This window comes from Varanus komodoensis, unplaced genomic scaffold (genome assembly GCF_004798865.1).
Source record: "Varanus komodoensis strain SLA01 unplaced genomic scaffold, ASM479886v1 scaffold115, whole genome shotgun sequence".
NCBI lineage: Eukaryota > Metazoa > Chordata > Lepidosauria > Squamata > Varanidae > Varanus > Varanus komodoensis.
The window spans coordinates 620,223-631,191 of record NW_025335330.1 but is presented as its reverse complement, the minus strand read 5'-3'; the positions used below and the strand labels follow the sequence as shown (position 1 = coordinate 631,191).

Here is a 10,969-nt window from a genome sequence, read left to right as displayed (position 1 = left end):
GGGGAAGACGCGGGGCCAGGAGGGCCTCCTCGGTGGGGGGCTGCACTTCTGCCTGTGCCTTCTGTTCCTTCAGAGGAGAGCTGCCCCAGAACCATAGGGCAGCAGAGCTGGAAGCAGGGAGGGCCCTCGGGTCTGGCCCCGGCATCCCTCTCAGGCCCTGCCCGGCGTCTGCTCTCCCTCCCTTCCTCTGCTGGCACAGCCGGGACATCTTCCCTGCTGCCTGGCTGGAGCAGCTGGGGCAGCCTCCCGTCGTGGGTTCTTGAAGAGCGCAGGTATGAAATGGCTCACGTTCTTGTTGAAATGCATAATGTGCCCCCAAGGTCCATCCATGCACCAGAAAACTGGAGAATGGCCAATGTCACAGCAGTGCTCAAATAGGGATCCTGGGGGATTTGGGAATCTTCAAGCTTGTTAGCTGAATATCTGATTCCGGTAATTTGGTTAAAAGCATTAAGGGTGGAATTAGTTAGATGGACAAATCGTGTTGAAAAAGAACCAGCACGGCTTCCGCTGGGCAAGTCACAGAACCCTAGAAGAGCAGAGTTGGAAGGGGCCACAAAGGCCTTCGGGTCCAGCTCACTGCTGCTGCAGGACAGCACGTGAGACCATCCCACTCAGAGGACGGTCCGGTGTCTTTCTGGATGGCTCTGGCGTAGGAAAGCCCATGACTCGCCGCAACGGGTTCCCCAGAGAGGTGCAGTCAGGTCCCACCATGTTCTGTCCTGGGGCCAGTGCTTTCCAATCTGTTCATAAATGATCTGGAATTAGGAGCAAGCAGCGCAGTGACCACATTAGCTGATGACGTTAGGGTGTTTACAACCAGAGAGGACTGTGAGATACTCCAAAGGGAGCTCTCTAAATTGGAAAACCTGGCATCAGAGCAGCAAATGCCATTCCATATAAGCCAGTGTATGGTGCTGTGTTCTGGGGGCCCCTAACCCAACGTCGAGTAGAAAGATGGACTCTGGGCTGGTGGTGGAGACGAACAGGTCAACCCAGAGTGAAGAAAGACAAACCCCCTGCCAGGTGGAATTTGGACGTTGCCTGAGAATAAAGCTGCCCTTATTGCACTATCCCTGTACAAATCCTTGGTGAGGCTTTGCTTGGGACATTATGTTCAGTCTGACTCCAACCCTCGCACAGGAGCCCGCTGGGGCCATCCCAGGAAGCTGCTTGGTGGCAGATTCAGGACAGAGAAGAGGATGCTGACAGAATTTGCTTCCCTGAGACGGAGTGACGGCTGCCCGTTCGGACAGCTTGGCGAGGGCACCGGGCCGATTCATGTGGCGGAAGCGATCAGTGGCTGCTAGTCCTGAAGGCTCCATGCGTGGCCAGTATCTGAGGCTGCTGGGGAAGATGGGCGGGAGGGTGCTGCTGTGAACAGAATGCTGGACCGGACAGACAATTGGTCTGATCCATCATGGCTATTTGTCCCTTACTTGTGGCAGGAGAGGAGACCACTCTGTGTGCAGCTGGGCACCCCTTGCGGCCGAGGCTCAGCTCGGCTCGGCTCCGCAGTGACTGCTGGGCTTCTCTGTGGGGCGGATGGAGCCTTGGGAGGGCCCCGGGGGAGTTTCCATCGCTTCCCGGAGAGAGCAGCGGCCCAGGCTGGAGGAATTCAGATGCCGGGGCTGCCTCTCTCCGCAGGGGGCTTCCAGGGCTTAGGCCAGGGTGATGTGGCGCAGGCCCGCAGCCCTGTGGGATGTGGGCTCTGGAGGAGATGGGCCGCCGTCTTATCTGGCTTGCCCCACATTTCTCCACTATAACAGGCGCCTCGCCACGATCTCTTGTCCTGCCCCTGCCATGGGAAACCTCCCCGTGCCTTCCCCTGGGTGAGGTGGGCCACGGGGAGGACTCCAGCGCCTTGCTTCTGCCGTGCATTTGTTTCCCCCCCACCCACAAATGAGCTCCAGTACTTGCGAATCTGACCCAGTTCTGCAGGGAACCACCCACATTCCTCCCTGGCGGAGATGCTGGGAAGCGGGGCCACCTGCCCGGTGGCGGTGTCCCGGCCTCGGCAGCTGTCCTCGGGCCGTGGCCACGATCGGGTTTCCCGTGCCTGGGATTCTCTTCCTCACCCTCCCGACGGGGGGTGGGAGGTGAGTGGGACTCCTGCCCCATAGCTTGCCTTGCAGGAGGGGGTGGAGACACGGGCTCGCTGTGCCGCTCAGACGTGCCTCTGACGCCAGATTGTCCATTTCGGCGGGGGAGGGGGGTCTGCAGCCAGAGAATCGGACCACCTCCCTGGGTCAGGGGCTCCATGGCTGTGCTGCTCTATCAGGCAGGAAGTCCTTCCCGATACCTCCCTGGAATCTGACTTGGTGTAACTTGAACCCGGCTGGGATGACCAAGAGGAGAGCGAGGACCCCCTCTCTGTGGCAGCCTTTCAAGTATTTGACAAGCACGATCCATTCTCCCCGCAATCTTTTCTTCCCACGGCTGGACACGTCCCGCTCTTTCCATCTTTCCTCCCAGGGCTTCCCCTCCAGTCCTGGGTCATCCCTGCTGCCCTCCTCTGAGGCCCCTCCAGCTTGTCTGCATCCTTTTTAAGTGTGGTGCCCAGAACTAGACCCAGGGCTCCAGATGGGGCCTGCCCAGCGCTGAGCAAGGGGAAGTGGCACCGTCACTGGGTTCGGAAGGGCCATGTCGACCGGTGCCGCCTGAAACCGCGCTCGCCCTTTCTGCAGCCGCATCCCAGTACTGGCTCCTATTCAGCTTGCAATCTGCATCTCCAGTTCCTTCTCTGCTTGCAGTATTGTCGAGTCACGTCTTCCCCATCCCCTAATGCTGCTTTTGGTGTCTTTTTCCTGGGTGCGGGAATTCGCCTTTGTCCCTGCTGAATTCCATTCTTTTGGATTGAGTTTAGTGCTCCGTCTTCTCAAGGTCACCTGGAACGTTGTTTTTTCCCAGGATATTAGCGATCTCACCCAATTTTGTGCCATATGCAAATACGATCATCCTACCTGCACTTTCTTATGCAAATCATTGAGCCAAAAGTGGAAGAGCGCCGGACCCGCTGAGCTGCGGCACCCACTGGCCACTCGTGCCCCACGGCGAAGGTGCCCTCGACGCGCACGCTGAGCCCGAGTCCGCGGCCAGCGGTGGAGCCACTTGACGGCGGTTCCCCCGAGCCTCAGCAGGCCCGATGAGGCATGCGGGAGGAGCTGGGGGGCACCTCCGGAGCAGGGCTGGCTCGGGGGGCACCGTGGGCCGAGGCTTGCTGCCACAGGCCACGCAGACCCGCCCGTCGTCCTTCCGCCGGAGGACAGCGCTCCGGAGTGCAGGCAGCCAGTGGGACCAGGAGCTGCTGGTGCGAGCCGTTCGCAGGGGCGGCAATTATGCCCTCTGGGCGGAGGCCGTTGCCTCCATCCTGGCACCGCACCGTGTAATTACCCGGAGCGCTGATTGCCTCTGCTGAGAATAGCCTCAGCGGGGGCGGGGGCCTCTCCGACTCAGGGCAGCCGCGGCTTGCCTGGCACCGCACTCCTCCCCTGGCCAGGAGAGTGGCAGGGGCGAAGAGGCTCTGATGTTCGGGGGGGGGGGCAGCATCCACAGCTGGGGCCCAGCCAGGTCGGACAGGGAGCTGACGGCTGGGCAGGCTTCCGTGGAGCTGCTGCCCCCTCCACCTTTGGGCCAAACCCCGGGACCATTCCAGAAGACGTGCCATCCTACGGGCCTGGCCCGTGGGCCCCCAGATTTGGCGGGGGGCAGTCTGAGAACCGCTGCAGCTTGAGCGTAGGGCTGGCCTGTCCCATTCAGGGCATTATGTGCTGGAGGTCAGACTAGATGGCCCGGGAGACCCCTTCTGACTCGCTCTGATTCTATGTTTCTATTATGTGCCCAAGGGGCTCCCCAGGCCCCTGGTTGGAAGCCACACATAACTGTTCCGTCCTTTGGCCTGCAAAGGAAAAGGAGGGGAAGGCAGGGGGCAGCGCGGGAGTGGGGGTGGATATGCGTGGAAGGTGCTGCTGCTCCAGCGCCCACCAAAGGCCTGGCATGAGGGAGGGGGGCACATGAGAAGAGCCCTTCCTGGAAGCACCCGGCCAGCATGCATTGAAACAGCAATTAAAATGCAATTCCAGGATAGCAGGAACTCTCAGGCGCTTGGAATTCCCACCAGCGGCACCTGGACGTTCAGCAGGTGTGGGAGCTCCCTGGGATAGCGCTCCAGCTGCGTGGGTCTGGCGCCATGGCAGAAAAACTTCCCGCTCTGGGTGGCGCAGCTCTCGGGGCAAGACGAGGGTCCAGGCAGGAAGGGCTGCAGAATCCAGCAGACTCGGGGTCATCCAGCAGACCTGCCGCTCGGTGCTCCCAGCGAACGGGCACACGGTTTGGGCCAGGCCACCCCAGCCGCCTTGGCCGCCACGGGTCGGTGTCCCAGCCGGCCGTCCCGGTGGCTGCAGCCGATTCGGGAGCCCCTGGGGCCCCTTTAGGCGCTGTGCTGAAAGGCAGGAATGCAGGACTTCCGTGTGCTCCTGGGAGCTTCCCCTGGAAAAGACCGCGGTGCCGTTAGGTGGGGCTGTCGTTAAAAATGGCTGGGAAGCTGCAGCCGTGCGGCTGAGCGGGCCTGGGTCTTTGGCCGCACCGAGCCTGTGCGTGGCCGGCAATGCCGGCTTCCGGTCTGGTTCCAAGCCCGGCTTAAAGTGCCTGAGGGCCCCGAGTAGGCTGAGAGTGGGGGCTGGAGCAGCCGCCTCCTGCCATACGCAGCCCTGCTCCCCTGTGCCTCGGGCCTTCTGCAGAGGCCTCCCTCGGGTGGCCCCCCGAGATGAAGTGAGGGCTGCAAGCGGCAGCGGGGCCTCTTCGGTAGTGGCACCCTGGATCTAGCACGGCCCTCCAGAGAGGCCTGCCAGGAGCAACCTGCGGTCAGCTGAAGACCTCCTCCTTCCCCAAAGAACCCTTGTATTCTGGGTCTCTCGGTTTTAAAAACTGTGTTATAGGTTTATTTAGCTACAGCGTTTATACCCCACTTAATTCCGTTTGCAGAGGAATTAAGGCAGCCCGTGCTGTCCTCCTCCTCCTCTCCATCCAGTTTCGCAAATGCCCTGTGAGGTGGGCGGCCAGAGCCTTCGACTGGCCGACCACCCAGGCAGCTTCAGGTCTGCAACACTTGGGCTCTTCCGAGCTTTGTTCTCCACTTGAGGTTTGCTTTGTGTTGCTTCTGATGTGATGGTTTTATATTTTGTTTTGCATTTAAACGACTCTAGTCTTATTCAGTCTTTCATTCACTTGAAGTCACCCGGAGAACTGTCTGTTACGGCAGCGAAGAAGCAAGAGCGAGAACAGAGCATCGGCCGCGGTGTTGAAGGTCAGGCAGTGGACAGTTGGTGGCCTGGGGAGCAGCGACAGAAACACGTCCGTCCCAGGAGTCCTTTCCCTGCCGCTTGGTTGATGCTCTGCCCCCCGCTGCCCCCCCCGCCATTGGTTCCAGGCCGCCCTCCCTCTGTCCTTCCCTCCGGGTCCCGGGCAGGCCAGGCCAGCCCAGCCCCCCGCCCTCCTTCAGCCCCAGCCCGTTCCCCTCTGGGAGGACGCTGTGTGGCACGCCTGTCCTGGGCCCGTGGCCTTCACCCCGAACGATCCCGGTGCTCCACGGAGCCGTGCCAGACTCCTCCGGCCTCGCCGATAGCGGGAACCCACAGGGCCGCACCATCCGCTCCACGAGGCCCACGCGTGGCCCCAGGCGGCCAGATGCTTGCCTGCCTGCTCCTTCCGCCTTGGTCCTGAGCCTCTCCGTGAGCGATTGTGAGCTGGCCCGCCTTCCTCCACCCCGGCCCCCCGGCCCCCTTTTCCCTGGAAACAAGGCCACCAGCGCTCACCGCCTCCTTCCGGGCAGCCGCTGGGGTCCGGCATGGCACAGTGGCTGAGCGCGCGGGGTGGGACTCAGGCGATCCCGGCTCTAGTCCCCGCCTGGCCGTGGAGCCAACCGGTTGACTTTGCGCTGGTCACAGACTCTCGGGCCGGCCTACCTCACTGGACTGTTGTGGGGATAAGACTGAGAGCAGCAGGAGGAGAATGATGGAAGCTGCCTTGAGTCATTTTTTTAAAAAGGAAAAATGCAGGATGCAAAATGAACTGCTCAATACTAAACAAACCACTGACCGATCTCCAGCATATACTTTGGAGGGGCTGTCCTTTGGGGGTTGTTAAAAAGAGCTCTTGTGCGCCCAGAGTGTGCGAGCATTTCCGTGCTGACATGTCTGAGGAATCCTCCTTGCAGCCCTCCGTGCGCCTGGTGGTGGGGCCTTCGCCCAGGACCTCTGGGGCCAGAATGCAGCAGGGCCCAGCCGCCAGCACCAGCCCAGAGGGGTGGAAGGCAGGTGGCCGTGGGAGCACAAGGCACGTGGGACCTTTGCTCAGGAAAAGGGGCAGCAAGATCCCCCCGTTTCCCCCCTTGCCCTGATCATCTTCCATATGCTGTGCATTCAGTGCAGCCCCCCCCTCCGTGCTGCTGAGAAAGGCACAAACATGCACCTCACCCCTTTCCTTTCCTTTCCTTTCCTTTCCTTTCCTTTCCTTTCCTTTCCTTTCCTGGGAAAAGGTTTCGCCAGCTGGCTCTGGGCCCCCATGAAAAAGGGGGTTTCAGTCTGCATACATCTGGGGTTGTTGATGCGTACGCACACAGTTCCTCTATTTGTGTGCTCTTTCCACGTGGTGAGTAGAACCCCAGACCCACAGAAGAGTTGGCAGGGGCCCCCAAGGCCATCCCTCCAACCGGCTGCTCAGCGCAGGACTCCGGCTTCGAGCTCCGGACAGAGGGCTGCCTGGCGGCCTCCCGAGGGCCTGCGGTGTGGGGGAGCGCGCAGCTCCGGGGTCATTGCTCCCGTTGCCATATTGCTGTAGCAGTCAGGAAGTTTTCTTGATGTTCAGCCAGAACCTGGCTTCCTGTCACTGAAGCCCATTATTCTGTATCCTGCATTCTGGGATGATAGAGAAGAGCCTGGCCTTCCTCTTTGTGACAGCCTTTCCAAATCGCTATCCTATCTCCCCTCCGCCTGCTCTTCTGGAGGCTGCACACGCCCAGCTCCTCCACCTCTCCTCGCAGGGCTCCGTCTCCAGTCCCGGATCGTCCTTCCTGCCCTCCCTGAGCCCTCTCCAGCTTGTCTGCATCTTTCTTCGACTGTGGTGCCCAGGGCTGGGCCCAGGACTGTTCTTCCCTGCAGTGGAGGGCAGGGCGCGTTCCAGCGGGGCAAAGCTCAAGGCGCCGGGCTTCAGGCAGGATGTCAGGACGTACTTCCCGACGGTTAGAACCTCTCGGGTAGGGAATGGGCTCCCAAGGGAGGCGGTGGAGGCCCCATCGGTGAGGGCCTTCCAGGACATCTACATGCTCGGGACTGCATGAGCGGAGCTGGGAGTCAGACTAGATGGCCCGGGAGACCCTTCTGGCTTGCTCGCTCGCTCGCTCTGCCTCTGCCTGAGCGCTCCTGCCCCAGCGCACTGGCTGCCCATTCTGGGAAGCAGGAACGCCTTGCAGGGTCTCGCAGGAGCCAGCAAGCCGGTGCCGCCTCCCCGAAGGGCGTCCAAGTGACGCTTCTTTGCGGACCGGATGCCGCACTGCACTGCTGCAGCCGCACACGCACGCTCTGTGGGGACGGAGAGGCCTCCGGGGGGAGCTGTGGCAGTGGGGCTGCACTGTGCAGGAAGACACTCCCAGGTGCCCCCGCCCCCCCCGCTGCCCCAGGCACCCCGGAGAAGCATTCTGGCCCTCAGCGGGCCTCAGTGGCGAGCAGGAGCCCCCGGCAAGAAACGGCCCGAGAGCCGACATGGCGCTTTCCTCCCGGCTTGGGCCAACTGGCGGCCACCAGCCTGCAAAGGAGCAGCCCTGACAGGCCGCTGCAGCCCCCGCCCAGCCTCACGCAGGGCCAGGTGGCCGGGCTTCCAGCGCAGGAAAGGCACGTTCCCCTTTCCTGCTGGCCGCTGGCCCGACCCCGTGGGGGGGGCACGTGCTCCGCCACGGAGCGAGCTGCCCCTGGGGGGCCGCTCAGGTGGGGCAACCGTTGCCCAGGCGGCCCTGGTTCCATCTCTGCCGTGGAGCGCCAGTTCTGCTTCACAGTCCCAAGGGTGGGGCTGGCCCACGCTCAGCTGCAGAGCCCCAGGGCCGAGTGGGGACCTGGTGCCGACTCCCCTTGGGGAAAAGCTGGGGGGCAGCGGGCAGCCTTTCCCTCTTTCAGTTCCATGGGGCAACAGGTTTCGTGTCCCTGGAAAGCCCACGAAGAGAGCGACCCGGCGGTGCGAGAGAGACGCTGCCGGGGGCTGCCCCGGCCCGAGACACAGGCAGGGCAGAGCTTTCCGGCCTGGGTTTGTGGCTGGGCAGCCCCCCACCCCCAGGAGCCTGGGTCCGGGAAAAGACAGCAGGCCTTCAGCTGAAGGGCTATCATAGCTTCTCCGGGAAGAGTGGCTCCTCGCCGGAGACAGGAATGCCACAGTCCCTGCTGCCCAGGTGCCCTGGCCCAGCTCTGGAGCTGGCGTGCACAGACTGGTTCACGCAGCACCCCTGAAGATCCCCTCTGACCCACGGATCCTCCGCTCCCCCCAGGAGCAGACTGCGATGGCAGCACATGTCCCGCCAGGCCCCTCCTCGGGACCCCAACCCTGGAGGCGCTCCAGCCCCTGCCACCTAGCCCGGGCCCTGCTAGAGGCTTCCGCCCTCCGGAATCCAAGCCATGCAGTGTTCTTGGCCCCCACAGTGTGGAGGGTATCTGGTGACATCATTGCTTGGGCACCTGCAGCCGGCCGCAGAGCCCCTTTTGGCCTGGGTGAGTTTTGGCTTAGGGTGGGGGCCAGACGGGAGATGCTGAGGTGAGCCAGGAGAACGAGCGCCCACTGGGGGTTTTCTGCTCTCGGGACCAGCTTGCGGGCTTCGCCCTGGGGCATCTCGTCCGACACCAGGTGTGCAGAACCCTGGGCTGCCCCCCAGGCCTGATCCCACGCCTGGCCTCCCCTCCTGCTCCTCTGACCTGGACCATGGGCTAGCGGCAGGGGCAGGGCAGAGCCAGGCTGGACCGCCTGCCGGCCCGGCCCGTGTGCTGCGCCTCCCACCTTCTCTGGCCTGGCGGGGTGCAGGCTGGGAGGTCAGGGAGAGCCGCTCCGAGGCTCCCCCACCCCGGGCAGAGTGGGGGGGCAGCGAAGGCCGTCTCTCCATGCTCCCTGACAGCTGCCTGGAGCCAGAGGAGCGCAAAGGCCTCCCCCACCAAGCATGACAGGCACGAAGGAGCTTTTGGGAGGCGGCTCCCGGCCCTCTTTGTGCGTGGAGGGAAGGTCAGTTTCCACGGTGGCTCCACTCCCTGCCACTCCCTGCCACTAACATGGAGGGCCTCTGCTAAAACCAGCCCAGTCCTCGGAGGCAGCCCTGCAGCTGCAACAACTGGCTGCCAACCTGCACTCCGGGAGGAAGAGAAACAGGAAGGAGGAGGGCGTGACACAAAGGCCTGGCTGAATCCCAGGGTCCGGTTTGTTAGGACTGAGAGATCTGGACCCACCTTCACCGAGAATCAAGGCGAAGCCAGGCCTCGTCACCAGCCTGGCCGGGCTGAACCGGCACCAGCCAGCGAAGCAGGGCGGGAACAGGCCCAAGGAGGGCCGCAGGGCCCAAGCAGGGCACCCAGCTGACTGCGCTGGGCAGGGAGGGCTCCGGGCTGCCCCCTGCGGGGACAGAGGGACCCTTTGGCCTGGGTTCTCCTGCAGTGTCCCTCGAGCAAAGAGCCCCCCAGGCTGGGCGCTCTTGGCCGTGGGAGCAGGGCCTTTCACGGCACCTCCAAGGAAAGACTGAGCGGGTGCCCTGCCGCGTCCACCACCAGGAGAGCGCCGGGGGGAGGGGGCTGCGCTCCCCAGACCCGGCCACTCCAAGCCTGCCCCCCTTCTTCCTACAAACGCAGCACTGCCTGGGTGTCCCCTGGCCTGGGCCATGGCGCCGCTGGCAATGGTGGAAAGCTATGCCCCCGCCCCACGACTCGCTCCTGCCTCAGCTGAGGAAATGATGTCGGGGCAAAAATGATGTCACAGCCTCCCCTTCGTGGGGTAACAGCAGCCAGGGTGGGGGCTCCTCCAAGACCGCTCTCCTCATCCAGGCCTCAGACAAACGCGCACACAGAGAGGCCGGCTGGCCCGGAGGGCTGTCCCGGCTCTGCCGGAGCAAGCAGCTGCCTTGCCCCGGGCTGCCCCAGCTGCCCCGGCCCCGCAGGTCGTCCACACAGAGGGCCAGCCAGCTGCAGGGCCGATGCCACAGGCCACCAGGGAGCCCTGCTGGGGAGAGGCCAGGGCTGCCCCCCTCTTTCCGCCCATGACGAGCGCACACACATCAAGCCTGCGAGGATTCCTTCCACTGGCTTCCTTTTTATTAACTCCAAGAGTGTGCAAATGAGACAAACAAGAGAAAAATAAAGGATCCCAATGCCTGGAGGTCAAAAAAGGAGAAAGGAACAAGATACATGTGTGTTTTCCGCACACTCACGCAAACAGCCCTACTCACTTTTGCACAGCAAAAGATATACAGGAAACACAGACAGGAGAAGGTGGGTGTCGAAGATTCTCGGCCATCATAATTTAAAAACCGCAAAGGGCCGTCTCCGGGCGCCCCGCCACCGCGCAAAGCTCTGACACGGCCGGCCGGGGGAACGCGCCATCCTCGGGCGCAGCGGCCGCGGAGGGGGAGCGGAGGCCGCCCGTCCGCCCAGCTCGGCAGCTGCAGTTGTAAACAAAACGCGCCCTTGCTTCCCCGCCACGAGATCGATGGACGCATCTGCATCTGGCGGCTCCAGGGTGCGCGGCGGCCCGGCGGGGAGCCGACACTCGCCCGGGAGAAAAGCGTCCGGCCGCGGGGTCTCTGCGGGCAGGAGGCAGCCTCGGCGGCGGCGCTCCTGGGGCGGCCGCGGCGCCCCCCGTGCGCCCCGCCGCGCAGCTGGGGGCGCGAGTCCGTCTCTGCCATGGCCCCGCGCGCGCCTCCGCCGCCCCCCGGCCGCCCCCGGCCCGCTCCTCG

At 63.3% G+C, this 10,969-nt stretch overlaps 1 protein-coding gene across 1 annotated transcript in view; it reads left to right on the top strand.

Moving 5' to 3' along the window:
* LSG1 (large 60S subunit nuclear export GTPase 1) overlaps positions 1 to 10,969 on the top strand; it is a 37,321-nt gene that overhangs the window by 14,497 nt on the left and 11,855 nt on the right. The gene's annotated exons all lie outside the window — the stretch shown is intronic.